The following is a 17,558-nucleotide window of genomic DNA, read 5'->3' on the forward strand; positions in this document are numbered from 1 at the left end:
GGAGTGAAGAAATCAACTGTGGGAGCAATAATTAGAAAATGGAAGACATACAAGACCACTGATAATCTCCCTCGATCTGGTGCTCCATGCAAAATCCCACCCCGTGGGGTCAGAATGATCACAAGAACAGTGAGCAAAAATCCCAGAACCACGCGGGGGGACCTAGTGAATGAACTGCAGAGAGCTGGGACCAATGTAACAAGGCCTACCATAAGTAACACACTACGCCACCATGGACTCAGATCCTGCAGTGCCAGACATGTCCCACTGCTTAAGCCTGTACATGTCCGGGCCCGTCTGAAGTTTGCTAGAGAGCATTTGGATGATCCAGAGGAGTTTTGGGAGAATGTCCTATGGTCTGATAAAACCAAACTGGAACTGTTTGGTAGAAACACAACTTGTCGTGTTTGGAGGAAAAAGAATACTGAGTTGCATCCATCAAACACCATACCTACTGTAAAGCATGGTGGTGGAAACATCATGCATTGGGGCTGTTTCTCTGCAAAGGGTCCAGGACGACTGATCCGGGTACATGAAAGAATGAATGGGGCCATGTATTGTGAGATTTTGAGTGCAAACCTCCTTCCATCAGCAAGGGCATTGAAGATGAAACGTGGCTGGGTCTTTCAACATGACAATGATCCAAAGCACACCGCCAGGGCAACGAAGGAGTGGCCTCGTAAGAAGCATTTCAAGGTCCTGGAGTGGCCTAGCCAGTCTCCAGATCTCAACCCTATAGAAAACCTTTGGAGGGAGTTGAAAGTCCGTGTTGCCAAGCGAAAAGCCAAAAACATCACTGCTCTAGAGGAGATCTGCATGGAGGAATGGGCCAACATACCAACAACAGTGTGTGGCAACCTTGTGAAGACTTACAGAAAACGTTTGACCTCTGTCATTGCCAACAAAGGATATATCACAAAGTATTGAGATGAAATTTTGTTTCTGCCCAAATACTTATTTTCCACCATAATATGCAAATAAAATGAAAAAAAAAACTGACAATGTGATTTTCTGGATTTTTTTTTCTCAGTTTGTCTCCCACAGTTGAGGTCTACCTATCATGTAAATTACAGACGCCTCTCATCTTTTTAAGTGGTGGAACTTGCACTATTGCTGACTGACTAAATACTTTTTTTCCCCACTGTAAATTATGTCAGACAAATCTAATTTCCTTCTATGATGGAATCACTGACTGGTTGGATCAGGGAAATGTGGTAGATATAGTATGTCTTGACTTCAGCAGAGTGTTTGATGAAGTATCTCATATTATCCCTATTGAATAAAGTGATAAAGTATGGGATTGACAAGGCCATGGCTATGTGGATTCATAACTTTCTCAGTGATCGTACTCAAGAGTGGTAACAAATGGTTGCACATCCAATTTGAAGTGTGTTTCAAGTGGGGTACCACAAGGCTCTATCCTGGCTCCAGTGTTGTTCAATATTTTAATAAATGATCTAGATAAGTTAGCTGAAGGTAAACTAATCAAATTTGCAGACAATGCAAAGCAGGAGGTATAGCTAACACAAAAGAAGACACAGAAGGGATTCAGAAGGATCTAGATAAGCTTGAGCAGTAAGCAGCAACTAATAGAATGGTATTTAACAGAGGGAATGCAAGATTCTACATCTAGTCAAAAAAATCTACAAAATGGGAGGAATAGAACTAAGCAACAGCACATGTGAAAAAAAAAATTTGGGTATACTAATAGATCATAGACTGCACATTCAGCAGAGTAAACAGTGTGTTGCTGCAGCAGAAACAGCAAGCACAGTTCTAGGATGAGTTAAGAGAAGCATAGAGTCTAGATCACGTTAAGTAATTATCCCCCTCTATTCCTCCTTGGTCAGGCCTCATCTGTAATACTGTGTCCAGTTCTGGACACCACATTTTAAAAAAGACAATGAAAAACTGGAGCAAGTACAGAAAAAACTACCAGGATGGTGAGTGGGCTGCAAAGTATGTCGTACGAGGAATGATTGAAGGAAGAATCGTTTAGCTTGCAAAATAGAAGTCTAAGAGGAGACTTAACCTTCCTCTAGTGTTAGCTTTCTGTTATTCTTTCTTATGTTAACGGGTCGGTTTTGACCCGTGTCTTAAATCACCCCTAGGATACCCTAAAAACAGTTATTTATGATCCAATTTGTTTCTTACCTCTTAGTTACCTTGTTAGGGTTTCTCATCCATGGAAGGATTGATTTTAATATTTTTGTTGTGGCCCCCTGGGCCTTTCATTTGAGAGCATACCCTTCATTTTTAATATAAAAATATTGTCAAATGAACCTCAAGAGAATAATATAAACTTAAAAAAGTTTGTTATATTACCTGACTATTACTGAAGGGTTTTAGAACACATTTCTTAAATGTAAAAAAAATATACATATACAGTGGGGAAAAAAGTATTTAGTCAGTCAGCAATAGTGCAAGTTCCACCACTTAAAAAGATGAGAGGCGTCTGTAATTTACATCATAGGTAGACCTCAACTATGGGAGACAAACTGAGAAAAAAAAATCCAGAAAATCACAGTCTGTTTTTTTTTCATTTTATTTGCATATTATGGTGGAAAATAAGTATTTGGTCAGAAACAAGCAATCAAGATTTCTGGCTCTCACAGACCTGTAACTTCTTCTTTAAGAGTCTCCTCTTTCCTCCACTCATTACCTGTAGTAATGGCACCTGTTTAAACTTGTTATCAGTATAAAAAGACACCTGTGCACACCCTCAAACAGTCTGACTCCAAACTCCACTATGGTGAAGACCAAAGAGCTGTCAAAGGACACCAGAAACAAAATTGTAGCCCTGTACCAGGCTGGGAAGACTGAATCTGCAATAGCCAACCAGCTTGGAGTGAAGAAATCAACTGTGGGAGCAATAATTAGAAAATGGAAGACATACAAGACTACTGATAATCTCCCTCGATCTGGTGCTCCATGCAAAATCCCACCCCGTGGGGTCAGAATGATCACAAGAACAGTGAGCAAAAATCCCAGAACCACGCGGGGGGACCTAGTGAATGAACTGCAGAGAGCTGGGACCAATGTAACAAGGCCTACCATAAGTAACACACTACGCCACCATGGACTCAGATCCTGCAGTGCCAGACGTGTCCCACTGCTTAAGCCTGTACATGTCCGGGCCCGTCTGAAGTTTGCTAGAGAGCATTTGGATGATCCAGAGGAGTTTTGGGAGAATGTCCTATGGTCTGATAAAACCAAACTGGAACTGTTTGGTAGAAACACAACTTGTCGTGTTTGGAGGAAAAAGAATACTGAGTTGCATCCATCAAACACCATACCTACTGTAAAGCATAGTGGTGGAAACATCATGCTTTGGGGCTGTTTCTCTGCAAAGGGGCCAGGACGACTGATCCGGGTACATGAAAGAATGAATGGGGCCATGTATCGTGAGATTTTGAGTGCAAACCTCCTTCCATCAGCAAGGGTATTGAAGATGAAACGTGGCTGGGTCTTTCAACATGACAATGATCCAAAGCACACCGCCAGGGCAATGAAGGAGTGGCTTCGTAAGAAGCATTTCAAGGTCCTGGAGTGGCCTAGCCAGTCTCCAGATCTCAACCCTATAGAAAACCTTTGGAGGGAGTTGAAAGTCCGTGTTGCCAAGCGAAAAGCCAAAAACATCACTGCTCTAGAGGAGATCTGCATGGAGGAATGGGCCAACATACCAACAACAGTGTGTGGCAACCTTGTGAAGACTTACAGAAAACGTTTGACCTCTGTCATTGCCAACAAAGGATATATCACAAAGTATTGAGATGAAATTTTGTTTCTGACCAAATACCTATTTTCCACCATAATATGCAAATAAAATGAAAAAAAAAACAGACAATGTGATTTTCTGGATTTTTTTTTCTCAGTTTGTCTCCCATAGTTGAGGTCTACCTATGATGTAAATTACAGACGCCTCTCATCTTTTTAAGTGGTGGAACTTGCACTATTGCTGACTGACTAAATACTTTTTTTCCCCACTGTATATATATTTTATATTATTAACTCTAGTAACATCTATGGTGTTACGGGTCAATTTTGACCCATATCTAACTACTTTATGAAAAAGGCAAAAAACAGATTTTTTTTTAGAGAACTTTAATACAAATAAAAGATGAAAATTATATTAACATTAATAGCAATAATAATAAAAAGTAGCTTTTCTATGTCAAACAAACAAACAACAATCAATCAAGCAAATCCAATCAACAGAAATCAAGTACTAGTTTTTAGATGCATTAGTATTTAGATGCATGTGTGGCAAAAAGTGACACTTTTTGTGTGTTCTTTGCAGAGGTATTTTTTGCAGGCGAAGCACGATGTGTTTGTCTTTCTGTCCTTATTGCTAGGGCAGACCTGACACCTCTTTCTTTTAGAATCAGGTGGTCTCACTGGGGTTGTGGCTGTTGTGGTTGATGTTGAGGCAGGCCTGGTTGAGGAGGATGCTGGTGATGATGCTCTTTGTGTTGCTGTGGGTGTGGACGAAGCACTTGTTGAGCTCTGGAGTTGTCAGACCAAGGCTGCAGCGGCTGGGTCTCGGGGCACTTGTTCCCTTTGGTCAATGTGCGCCTTGACAAGGGATCTTCCTAGTTCCTCAAGAAACATCCTCCGCTTGTTTTTTTTCTTTGAATTCCAACCTTGGTGAATGTGGGTCCACAACACAAATGAATTGCATGCTGTCACATCAAGGATGTTGTAAAATACAACCATTGGCCATCTCCTAGTCATTCGCTGGCAAGTGTAGGTGGCAGTCAGCTTGTCCAGGTTGTTCGCTCCTCCTTTGTTTTTGTTATAGTCCAGGATGATTCTGGGCTTTTTGTCACTTCCTGATGACACAGCTGCATCTTTGTGAAGTGTGGACATCAGTACCACATTCCGTCGTTTTTTGGGGCAGTATGAAACAGCAGTGGTGGTGTCTGTAAAAACAAACTTTGAGGAAAGTGGAGCCCTGTCCTTCATCTGCAACAATTCAGCGGGTAGCTCAGGTTTCTTTTTTTTCACTGTGCCCACCATGGTGATTTTCCTCCTGAGAAGTTCTTGTCCAAGGTCATAGCTGGTAAAAAAATTGTCACAAGTAATGTTGTGACCCTGCAGTCCAGTAGTCATATCGAGGACTACACGTTTTCCTTGTTTTTTTTCAGGGATGCCGCTTGCAGACTTGCCTGTGTAAATCTGTAGATTCCATGCATAGCTAGTTATTGCATCACAGGCTGCCCAGATCTTTATGCCGTATTTGCCTGGCTTACTTGACATGTATTGCCGTAAGGGGCATTTTTTCGTGGAAAGGGAGAAAACGTTTGTCTACTGTCACCTCTGGCCCTGGGTTGAACATCAGTGGAAGGAGCTGCACCCATTTCTCCCAAACATCCCTGATGGGAGCAAGTTGGTCAGATTTTGTTCTGGTGTCTCTGTTGTCAAATCTGAGGACTCTAGATATCATTTGAAACTTTTGAAGTGACATTGTTGCCCGGAAAATATTCCTGCCTGTCGATGCGTCCCAGAGACTATCAGTGGCCTCATTGCAGGATTTGTACACTCCAGCAAGGAGAAGAACACCAATGTAGGCATCCAGGACATCATCATGAAGGTCATTCCACATGTTGCTGTGGACTTTTTTTCCTTCAAGGTTTGTCATAGCAATAATGACTTTTTTTTATTGACATGGCATAAACAGATCAAAACATGTCTTGATGTCACTTACTCTTGTCACAGCAAACCTTGAGATCCCAGGGGTCATTTTTATGACATTTGCAGCATCTGCCCTGCCATGTACATCTGGAGGTACTGAGCTCCAACTGATCTTGCCACTTTTGGATTTGAATCTTTCAGCGGGAGCAGCTTCAGCACCAGTGACCTCCTCATCAGACTGACTGATCAGAACTGTCTGTGTCTTCCGGTTGATACTCCACATCATCTTCCTCCTCAGAAACCTGTTCATCTGTATCAGTTTGCTGCTGTGTGTCCTCTGATTCATTATCATCTAAGATATAATCCAGAATTTGGCTTACATCAAATCTTCTCCTCATTGTTGCATGTGTAAACTGGAGATGTATACTCTGCAAAGTACCAACTCTAAGCTGATTTGGCCATACATGCCTGGACATGTCCCTAACTCAAGTTGTTGGAGGTAGAGCTGGCTGTGGGCTGTTGGTTTATATTGTGTTTATGAGTTCAGTTTTGGGACTTATTATTGTTTTTTTACTCTTATATTAGACCTGGGTCGAAATTGACCCCAACAACACAAATGTTATAATTTTAATAAGAGCATTTTACAATTTAGTAAAATAGTTTTATTTTATTGTATTTTGTTTAAAAATAAGTTCCTGAAAAAGTCAAAAAGTCTTGATGCAATAAACAAATGTATGTAGAATTTGTATGCATTTAAAATCTAAAACGGGTCAGTCACGACCCTAACACTAGAGGAAGGTTTGTTTACAAATATTTGATGGGCTGTGACAGTGTAGAGTGATTTATCCTTATTCCCATTTGCAAATGGTAACATGAGAAGCAATGGAATGAAACTGAAAGGGAGAAGATACTGTCCAAAAAAATTTTCTACTGTTTAAGCTGTAAGGGTGAAATGAGTGGAACAATCTGCCATGAGCAGTGCTGGGTTCTCTTTCAATAGAAGTCTTCAGAGGCTGGACAGTCATTTGTCTGAGATAGTTTAGTGAAACCTGTGCTGCCTTAAGCAGGGGGTTGGACCCAACATCCCTTGAGGTCCCTTCCAACTCTAACATTCAATGATTCTGTGAAGTCATATTATGTAACTTATTATTGAAAAAAAAATCACCTGGAAAATAGCGCCGACCGTGCCTGTGCAGTAGCTGCAATCAACAATCTGATAGATGCTACTGTGCAGGTGGCACCATCTTGTTGGAGAAAAAAAATGTCTCCACTAAGATTGTGTCGCCTGTGCAGTAGCAGCTAATTGGATCATCAATTTCTATTTTTTTTTTTTCAAATTTTAACCTTTCTTCTCAAAAAAGGATGAAAAAGAAATTCCAGGTTGGTTGGTAAAATCTAAGAAAACAAAATATGCCAGCAAGCCGGAGTAGCGCTGTTATGAGTACGGTTGTTAAACTGGATTAGTAAAATAGTTATGGGAAAACAGACTTGCACAATTAAGTGTCTAGATTTTTTAATTTCTTTTTCTATTTTTCCTTTTTAGAAAATTCAATTATTTATCTCCAAAAAAGGACATAGCAATAAATATTCGGTAGGTATGGACACCTACCGAAAGCAAAATTTGGAGGTGTGCAAAAATACATTTTGTGAGGAAGACAATGTCAGTTAAATGTATAGCACAAAAACCCATAAAGTGAAATGGCACAACTCGTTAATATGATCAACCACAGAGGAACAGAAGAATAAGTATACCATGCCAGTAAGATCAATATTTACTTTATTCCATAACTAGCTGAAGAGCCCGGCGCTGCCCGGGCATAGTAACTAACTGTGGTTAGTTATAGCAAATTATAATTATCCTCCATCCCGTAGTCCCATGCCCATATACCCATCATACATATCCACAATCCCATAGGCCCGTGCCCATATACCCATCATACATATCCTTCATCCCATAGTCGAGTGCCCATATACCCATCATACATCCTTCATATCATAGTCCCATGCCCATATTCCCATCATACATATCCTCCATCCCATAGTCCCGTGCCCATATACCCATCATACATATCTGCCATCCCATAGTCCCATGCCCATATACCCGTCATGCATATCCACCATCCTATAGTCGAGTGTCCATATACCCATCATACATGCTTCATCTCATAGTCCCATGCCCAGATACCCATCATACATATCCTCCATCCCATAGTCCCGTGCCCATATACCCGTCATACATATCCTCCATCCCATAGTCCAGTGCCTATATACCCATCACACATCCTCCATCCCATAGTCGAGTGTCCATATACCCATCATACATCCTTCATCTCATAGTCCCATGCCCATATACCCATCATACATATCCGCCATTCCATAGTCCCATGCCCATATACCCGTCATACATATCCTCCATCCCATAGTCCAGTGCCCATATACCCATCACACATCCTCCATCCCATAGTCCCGTGCCCATATACCCGTCATACATATCCTCCATCCAATGGTCCAGTGCCCATAAACCCATCACACATCCTCCATCCCATAGTCAACCATTATGACATCATAATGAGCGGCGGCAGGGCTTGCAACCTATGATGACATCAGCGTCGCCATGGCAACCATTGTGACATCATAATGAGGGGCGGGGCTTGATACGCACACACTGTTTCCCCAGTATGCAAATAGGGGCATTATGACATCATAATGAGGGGCGGGGCTTGATGCGCACACACTTTTTCCCCAGTATAAAGATGGGGCAAAATTGTTTGGTGAATTGGAGCGCACGGGGTTAAAATTTTGCCTCACAACATAGCTTAGGACGCTCTTGGGGTCCAGACGTGTGACTGTGCCAAATTTTGTGGCTGTAGCTGCGACGGTGCGGATGCCTATCCCGGACATACACACACACATACATGCACACACACATACATACATACTGTACATACATACATACACACTTTGATCTTTGCATATTAGATACAATGATAAAAGATAATATGCAAAAACACAATATCAAGGCTACTACAGAACTGACATAGGAGAAAACAGCGACAGAAGCCTGACCTACTGAATATGCAAATTAGAGCTTATTGCGATACACAGACATTACCACAGTCTATATTAACCATATATTGGTATTGCAGTGCAAAGACTGCAGTTATACCATCTAATAGTGGATGCTGGGTTCAAAAGTCAAAAGTCTGTTCATGTTAGGCATCGGGTTTCTGCAGCTGCACAGCAGGAATCCTGAGCCTTGCACTCGGCGGTCTCCCTTACCCCTTCGGCCACAGAGGAGCCTGCTCAGCAGACTCATCGTTCCTAGTGCCCTGCTCAGACCAGCATTGTGGGCTTGCTTGCTGCTCCCGCCTCTGGTCCACCTTTAGCAACACAGGCTGGCCAGCAGGGAGTCTCTCCAGGGACTAAGTCCTCTTTGCGGTCCACTGAGCATGCCCATGGTGAGATCTCCCATTGGAGATCGAAGGTCACGTGCTCAGGTCCTTCTCCAGCTAGGATTGGTCCATCCCAAAGGTCAGGAAGGTCCCGGAAGCACGCGGCTATAAAAGGTTTGCATGGCCCCTCGGCCATGCGCTAGTATAGACTGCATTAGCTGACTATCAAGAGTGAGTGTCGTATGCATGTATCAATGTCTCTGGTGAATGACTCATTAAGAATCCCAACCCTTGGTACACATGTGTTGTGCAGCCTATCCTGTTAAGCCCCCAGGCTTAGGTGTAGGTAGGTCAGAGTCAGTGACAGGCATTGGTCTCCACCAGTGGCTCGGCACACCACAGTGCACGTGCTCTACACACTGAAGTCAGCATCTATACCGGCATCCGCAGTTGCAACGCCGTGTGCTTAGAAGGTTTTGAGGGACTCTGACACCGTGTCCTTGAGGCAGGGTTCTGTGACAGCTTTCTGTGCACTCCTTGGCCAGGCTCTGTGAGTTAAACAAGCTCCGGTGTTTATGTTCAGGGGTAGTGCGGCTCTGTGAGTTAACAGAGTCGCTGCTGTTCACACTGGGTGATGGTAACCCATGTGTGACCTTCCCACAACGCTTTATACTTCCACCTTTACTTAGCAGCAGTGTACCACCTCTGCATGGTGGACCCCGGGCTGTGAATGCACCTACTATTATTTTATAATTTGGTGCGTTCCGCTAGCCCTAACAGTTCATAGCACTTACATCCTGACGAAGGGACGAAACGCGTGTTGGGGGTCTGGTGGAGGACCGCATTATCCGACCACATTTACATGTAAGTGCTATGTGCAGACTTTTGTCTTTTAAACCCAGCATCTACTATTAGATCGTATAACTGCAGTCTTTGCACTGCAATACCAATATATGGTTAATATAGACTGTGGTAATATCTGTGTATCGCAATGAGGACTAATTTGCATATTCAGTAGGTCAGACTTCTGTCGCTGTTTTCTCCTATGTCAATTCTGTAGTCTTGATATTGTATTTTTGCATATTATCTTTTTTCATTGTATTATGGAATAAAGTAAATATTGATGTTACTAACATGGTATACTTATTGTTCTGTTCCTCTGTGAATGTCAGTTAAATGTCTAGATTTTTATTTGTATTAAAAAAATAACATTTTTTCCCCTTCACAAAAAAACTAAAGAAATGCATAATGCATAAATTCAGTACAATCATGTATGACAAGCAAACATGTCTTCTCTGATTTGAGATTTTTAAAATTCTGTAAAAAAATATTGTGCTGGGTTGCTGCTTTCTAATGTATTAATGTATTACCACCTTTTAACGGCGGTAATTAAGGGTACTAAAACCACAGCGCCGTTAATTCACGGCGCTGTGATTTAAGTGAATAGCAACCCCCAGTGTCAGATTTTCTCCGGGGTCTCGGCTGCCAGGGGTAGCCAAGACCCCAGAGAACATGAATCGGTCGTTTTTTACCGACCCCCGCTTTTGCGATCGCCGTTATTAACCCTATAACGGCGACCGCAAAACAAAAAAAAAGCCGCGATTTTACATTTAATTTCTCTCTCCTCTGATGTGATCGCACATCAGAGGAGAGAGAAATAGGGTCCCCGATCCCCCCGGTACCTCTCCGTGGCCCTCCGTCCCCTCCCGGTGGTCCCACGTCCCACCGGCGTCCTCCGATGGGCGCCGCCATCTTGAAAATGGCAGGCGCATGCGCAGTGCGCCCGCCGGGAATCTGCCGGCTCCGGCTGGCAGATTCCATTCATTATTTTGACCACTATGATAAACGATCATAGTGATCAAAATAAAAAAAATAGTACATAACCCCCCCGTTTATCATTCCCTTATATAGGCCAATATAATGAAATAAAGAAAATATTTTTTTTTCAGTTTTCTATTAGGGTTAGGGTTAGGGTAGGGTTAGGGCTAGGGTTAGGGTTAGGGCTAGGGTTAGGGCTAGGGTAGGGTTAGGGCTAGGGTTAGGGCTAGGGTTAGGGTTAGGGTTGGGCTAGGGTTAGGGTTAGGGTTAGGGTTGGGCTAGGGTTAGGGTTGGGCTAGGGTTAGGGTTGGGCTAGGGTTGGGCTAGGGTTGGGCTAGGGTTAGGCTAGCGTTAGGGTTAGGGTTGTGCTAGGGCTAGGGCTGGGCTAGGGTTAGGGCTCGGGTCACGACTAGGGTTAGAATTAGGGTTAGGGCGAACTAGAATTAGGGTTAGAATTAGGATTAGGGATTAGGGTTGGGATTAGGGTTAGGGTTGGTATTAGGGTTAGGGGTGTGTTGGGGTTAGGGTTGGAGCAAGAATTGACGGGTATCCACTATTTGCCAACTTTGGGGGTCTAAAAATTGGGGTCTAAAAAATCACTTTTGTGGAAATAGAAAAAGACTTTTTATTTTCACGGCTCTGCGTTTATAAACTTTTGTGAAGCGCTTGGGGGTTCAAAGTGCTCACCACATATCTAGATAAGTTCCTTAGGGGGTCTAATTTCCAAAATGGGGTCACTTGTGGGGGGTTTCCACTGTTTAGGCCCATCAGGGGCTCTGCAAGCGCAACATGATGCCCGCAGACCATTCCATCAAAGTCTGCATTCCAAAATGGCACTCCTTCCCTTCCGAGCTCTCCCATGCGCCCAAACAGTGGTTCCCCCCCACATATGGGGTATCGGCGTACTCAGGACAAATCGCATAACAACTGTGCGGGTATGATTTCTCCTGTTACCCTTGTAAAAATAAAAATTTGGGGGCGAAAAGATCATTTTTGTGGAAAAAAAATAGATTTTTTATTTTCACGGCTCTACGTTATAAACTTCTGTGAAGCACTTGAAGGTTCAAAGTGCTCACCACACATCTAGATAAGTTCCTTAATGGGTCTAGTTTCCAAAATGGGATCAATTGTGGGGGGTTTCCACTGTTTAGGCCCATCAGGGGCTCTGCAAGCGCAACATGATGCCCGCAGACCATTCCATCAAAGTCTGCATTCCAAAATGGCACTCCTTCCCTTCCGAGCTCTCCCATGTGCCCAAACAGTGGTTCCCCCCCACATATGGGGTATCGGCATACTCAGGACAAATCGCTTAACAACTGTGCGGGTATGATTTCTCCTGTTACCCTTGTAAAAATAAAAATTTGGGGGCGAAAAGATCATTTTTGTGGAAAAAAAATAGATTTTTTATTTTCACGGCTCTACGTTATAAACTTCTGTGAAGCACTTGAAGGTTCAAAGTGCTCACCACACATCTAGATAAGTTCCTTAATGGGTCTAGTTTCCAAAATGGGATCAATTGTGGGGGGTTTCCACTGTTTAGGCCCATCAGGGGCTCTGCAAGCGCAACATGATGCCCGCAGACCATTCCATCAAAGTCTGCATTCCAAAATGGCACTCCTTCCCTTCCGAGCTCTCCCATGTGCCCAAACAGTGGTTCCCCCCCACATATGGGGTATCGGCATACTCAGGACAAATCGCATAACAACTGTGCGGGTATGATTTCTCCTGTTACCCTTGTAAAAATAAAAATTTGGGGGCGAAAAGATCATTTTTGTGGAAAAAAAATAGATTTTTTATTTTCACGGCTCTACGTTATAAACTTCTGTGAAGCACTTGAAGGTTCAAAGTGCTCACCACACATCTAGATAAGTTCCTTAATGGGTCTAGTTTCCAAAATGGGATCAATTGTGGGGGGTTTCCACTGTTTAGGCCCATCAGGGGCTCTGCAAGCGCAACATGATGCCCGCAGACCATTCCATCAAAGTCTGCATTCCAAAATGGCACTCCTTCCCTTCCGAGCTCTCCCATGTGCCCAAACAGTGGTTCCCCCCCACATATGGGGTATCGGCGTACTCAGGACAAATCGCATAACAACTTTGCGGGTATGATTTCTCCTGTTATCCTTGTAAAAAATAAAAATTTGGGGGCGAAAAGATCATTTTTGTGGAAAAAAATAGATTTCTTATTTTCACGGCTCTACGTTATAAACTTCTGTGAAGCCCTTGGGGGTTCAAAGTGCTCACCACACATCTAGATAAGTTTCTTAATGGGTCTAGTTTCCAAAATGGGGTCACTTGTTGGAGGTTTCAACTGTTTAGGCACATTAAGGGCTCTCCGAACGCAACATGGCATCCGATCTCAATTCCAGCCAATTCTGCGTTGAAAAAGTCAAATGGTGCTCCTTCCCTTCCAAGCTCTCCCATGCGCCCAAACAGTGGTTCCCCCCACATATGGGGTATCGGCGTACTCAGGACAAATCGCATAACAACTGTGCGGGTATGATTTCTCCTGTTACCCTTGTAAAAATAAAAATTTTGGGGCGAAAAGATCATTTTTGTGGAAAAAAAATGGATTTTTTATTTTCACGGCTCTACTTTATAAACTTCTGTGAAGCACTTGAAGGTTCAAAGTGCTCACCACACATCTAGATAAGTTCCTTAATGGGTCTAGTTTCCAAAATGGGGTCACTTGTGGGGGGTTTCCACTGTTTAGGCCCATCAGGGGCTCTGCAAGCGCAACATGATGCCCGCAGACCATTCCATCAAAGTCTGCATTCCAAAATGGCACTCCTTCCCTTCCGAGCTCTCCCATGCGCCCAAACAGTGGTTCCCCCCCACATATGGGGTATCGGCGTACTCAGGACAAATCGCATAACAACTGTGCGGGTATGATTTCTCCTGTTACCCTTGTAAAAATAAAAATTTGGGGGCGAAAAGATCATTTTTGTGGAAAAAAAATGGATTTTTTATTTTCACGGCTCTACGTTATAAACTTCTGTGAAGCACTTGAAGGTTCAAAGTGCTCTCCACACATCTAGATAAGTTCCTTAATGGGTCTAGTTTCCAAAATGGGATCACTTGTGGGGGGGTTTCCACTGTTTAGGCCCATCAGGGGCTCTGCAAGCGCAACATGATGCCTGCAGACCATTCCATCAAAGTCTGCATTCCAAAATGGCACTCCTTCCCTTCCGAGCTCTCCCATGCGCCCAAACAGTGGTTCCCCCCCACATATGGGGTATCGGCGTACTCAGGACAAATCGCATAACAACTTTGCGGGTATGATTTCTCCTGCTACCCTTGTAAAAAATAAAAATTTGGGGGCGAAAAGATCATTTTTGTGGAAAAAAATAGATTTCTTATTTTCACGGCTCTACGTTATAAACTTCTGTGAAGCCCTTGGGGGTTCAAAGTGCTCACCACACATCTAGATAAGTTCCTTAATGGGTCTACTTTCCAAAATGGGGTCACTTGTTGGAGGTTTCAACTGTTTAGGCACATTAAGGGCTCTCCGAACGCAACATGGCATCCGATCTCAATTCCAGCCAATTCTGCGTTGAAAAAGTCAAACGGCGCTCCATCCCTTGCGAGCTCTGCCGTGTGCTGAAAAAGTGGTTTACCCCCACATATAGGGTATCAGCGTATTCAGGAGAAATTGTACAACAAATTTTGTGGTTGATTTTCTCTTTTAACACTTGTGAAAATAAAAAAAATTGGTTCTGAAATAAATTTTTTGCAAAAAAAAGTTAAATGTTAATGTTTTCCTTCTACATTGCTTTAGTTCCTGTGAAGCACTTAAAGGGTTAATAAACTTCTTGAATGTGGTTTTGAGCACCTTGAGGGGTCTAGTGTTTAGAATGGTGCCACTTTTGGGTATTTTCTGTAATGTACACCCCTCAAAATGACTTTAAATATGATGTGGTCCCTAAAAAAAATGGTTTTGTAAATTTTGTTGTAAAAATGAGAAATCGCTGGTCAACTTTTAACCCTTATAACTTCCTAACAAAAAAAAATTTTGCTTCCAAAATTGTGCTGATGTAAAGTAGACATGTGGGAAATGTTATTTATTAAGAAATTTGTCTGACACATCTCTCTGATTTGAGGGCATACAAATTTAAAGTTTTAAAATTGCTAAATTTTCAAAATTTTTGCCATATTTCCGTTTTTTTTCATAAATAAACACAAGTCTTATTGAAGAAATTTTACCACTAACATGATGTACAATATGTCACAAAAAAGCAATCTTAGAATCAGCGGGATTCATTAAAGCGTTCCAGAGTTATAACCTCATAAAGGGACAGTGGTCAGAATTGTAAAAATTGGCCTGGTCATTAAGCTGCATACTGGCTCTGTCACTAAGGGGTTAAAAAAGAAAAGACATGTATTTCAAATGCAGCAAGACAAATGCCAGCTACAGCATATCACTGATCAATCACACTGAGTCTGTTACTATAGCTTCTGCCACCTCTAATATCTCTTTCTCTGTATCAGTTGAATCTTTGTATTATTCGTAGACTGCTACACACAGCTGTTGCAGTTGCATAACATAACACATTACTGAAATGTTGAGTATTTATCAGAGAGTAGCTAGGGATTCAGCTTAGGACAAAACATCTGAGTGGGCTCCTTACCAGTAACTCTCATTACAACTATGGTAGCTCACTGATATTACTGCTTTATGGAGATATATAGTGGTTAGTGTTGAGCATTCCGATACTGCAAATATCGGGTATCGGCCGATATTCGTGGTATCGGAGTTCCGATACTGAGTTCCGATATTTTTGCAATATCGAATACCGGAATCGGAAGTTCCCATAATGCAATGAGCCAGTTGAGGATCCTAAGAAGTGTGGGCACATCCTGTTAGGCATGCTGAAATTATGTCATCATGATGCGTTATAATGGAGTGTGGGCGGTGAATGGGCGGAGACTGTGCGTGACCGTGGGGGGTCTGTGCGGGCCTGCCGGGGGTCTGTGCGGGCCTGCCGGGGGTCTGTGTGGGCTGCTGGGTGTCTGTGCGGGCCTGCCGGGGGGCTGTGCAGGCTGCCGGGGGTCTGTGCGGGCCGCCGGGGGTATGTCGGGGGTTGTGTGTGCAGGCATCGTCCGATGGGACTACAAGTCCCTTTGGGCTATGCCTGCTACAATGACAGTGATTGACACATTAGCCAATGATGGGACAGTAGTAGTCCCATCATCCGGCTAATGTGTTGAATGTAAAAAAAATCACAAGCATATATACTACATACATACTACATACATACTACATACAATACATTCATACAATACATACATATAGACATACAGTACATATAACATAGAGTACATACTCACCATCACTTGTCACTTTGATCCTCAAAGCCAGTGTCATCTGTAAAAAATATTAAAATAACAAACAACCAACATACTCCCTAATCTGCAGAAATCCACGAGTGTCCCACGACGATCTCCCTTATAGAACAGTGACATCTATAGGACCTTCAATGACACACTGACAGGAGACAATGGCTCCTGCAGTGCATCACTGAGAGGTTACTATAGTTCACTGGTCTCACTTTGTGGCAAAAGCTGCGTGGGAACTGTCTCACACAGCAGTGCAAAAGTGAGACTAGAGGCTATTTTTTTTACAGTGGCAGAGGAATACAGTGCAAAAGGATACTTTCCTCCCGTCATTGTATTCCTGGAGCCCCTAGAGAGCGGTCGCATCAGCTGATGCTGCTGTTCTCCATGGGAGATCATCGTGGGACACTCGTGGATTTCTGTGGATCAGGGAGTATATTGTTTGTTTGTTATTTTAATATTTTTTACAGATGACACTGGCTTCGGGGATCAAAGTGACAAGTGATGGTGAGTATGTACTCTATGTTATATGTACTGTATGTCTATTTGTATGTATTGTATGAATGTATTGTATGTAGTATGTATGTATTATGCAGTATGTATGTATGTAGTATGCATGTATGTAGTATGTATGTAGTATGTATGTATGTATGTAGTATGCATGTAGTATGTATGTATGTAGTATGTATATTTGTGGGTTTTTTTTTACTTTAGACACATCAGCCAGATGATGGGACTACTACTGTCCCATCATTGGCTAATGTGTCAATCACTGTCATTGTTGCAGGCATAGCCCGATGGGACTTGTAGTCCCATCGGAAGATGCCTACACACAGACACAAAGACCCCCGAGAGGCCCGCACAGACCCCCCGGCAGACCCACACAGACCCCCGGCAGCCCGCACAGACCCCCGGCAGGCCCACACAGACCCCTGGCAGCCCGCACAGAGCCCCGGCAGGCCCGCACAGACCCCCGAGAGGCCCGCACAGACCCCGCCCGCACACACAGACATGCACAGTCTCCACCCATGCACCGCCCACACTCTTCCCCCCTCCCGAACTGGATGTGCAAGGAAAGAAAGGGTTTATTTTCATTCCGATATTTGTGTCCTATTCACTTGCATTGGTTTCCGGTATCGGAATCGGCGATACCCGATATTTTTGGGGTATGCTCCATACACGGTCAGACTCACTCACCCCTGTGTCTGACCATGTACAGAACATACCACAGCTCCTGGGCAGGGGAGGAAGCAAAAGACAATACTGACATTACAGCAGGAGATCACAGTGGATTCATTTTGTGAGGTAAAATATTTCACTGACTGTTTTTAAAAAATATGTTACCTCACAAAAAGTATCCTCTGCGATCTCCTGCTGTAAT

The sequence above is a fragment of the Dendrobates tinctorius genome, unplaced genomic scaffold (genome assembly GCF_039654945.1).
Source record: "Dendrobates tinctorius isolate UK_male_01 unplaced genomic scaffold, ASM3965494v1 ptg000064l, whole genome shotgun sequence".
NCBI lineage: Eukaryota > Metazoa > Chordata > Amphibia > Anura > Dendrobatidae > Dendrobates > Dendrobates tinctorius.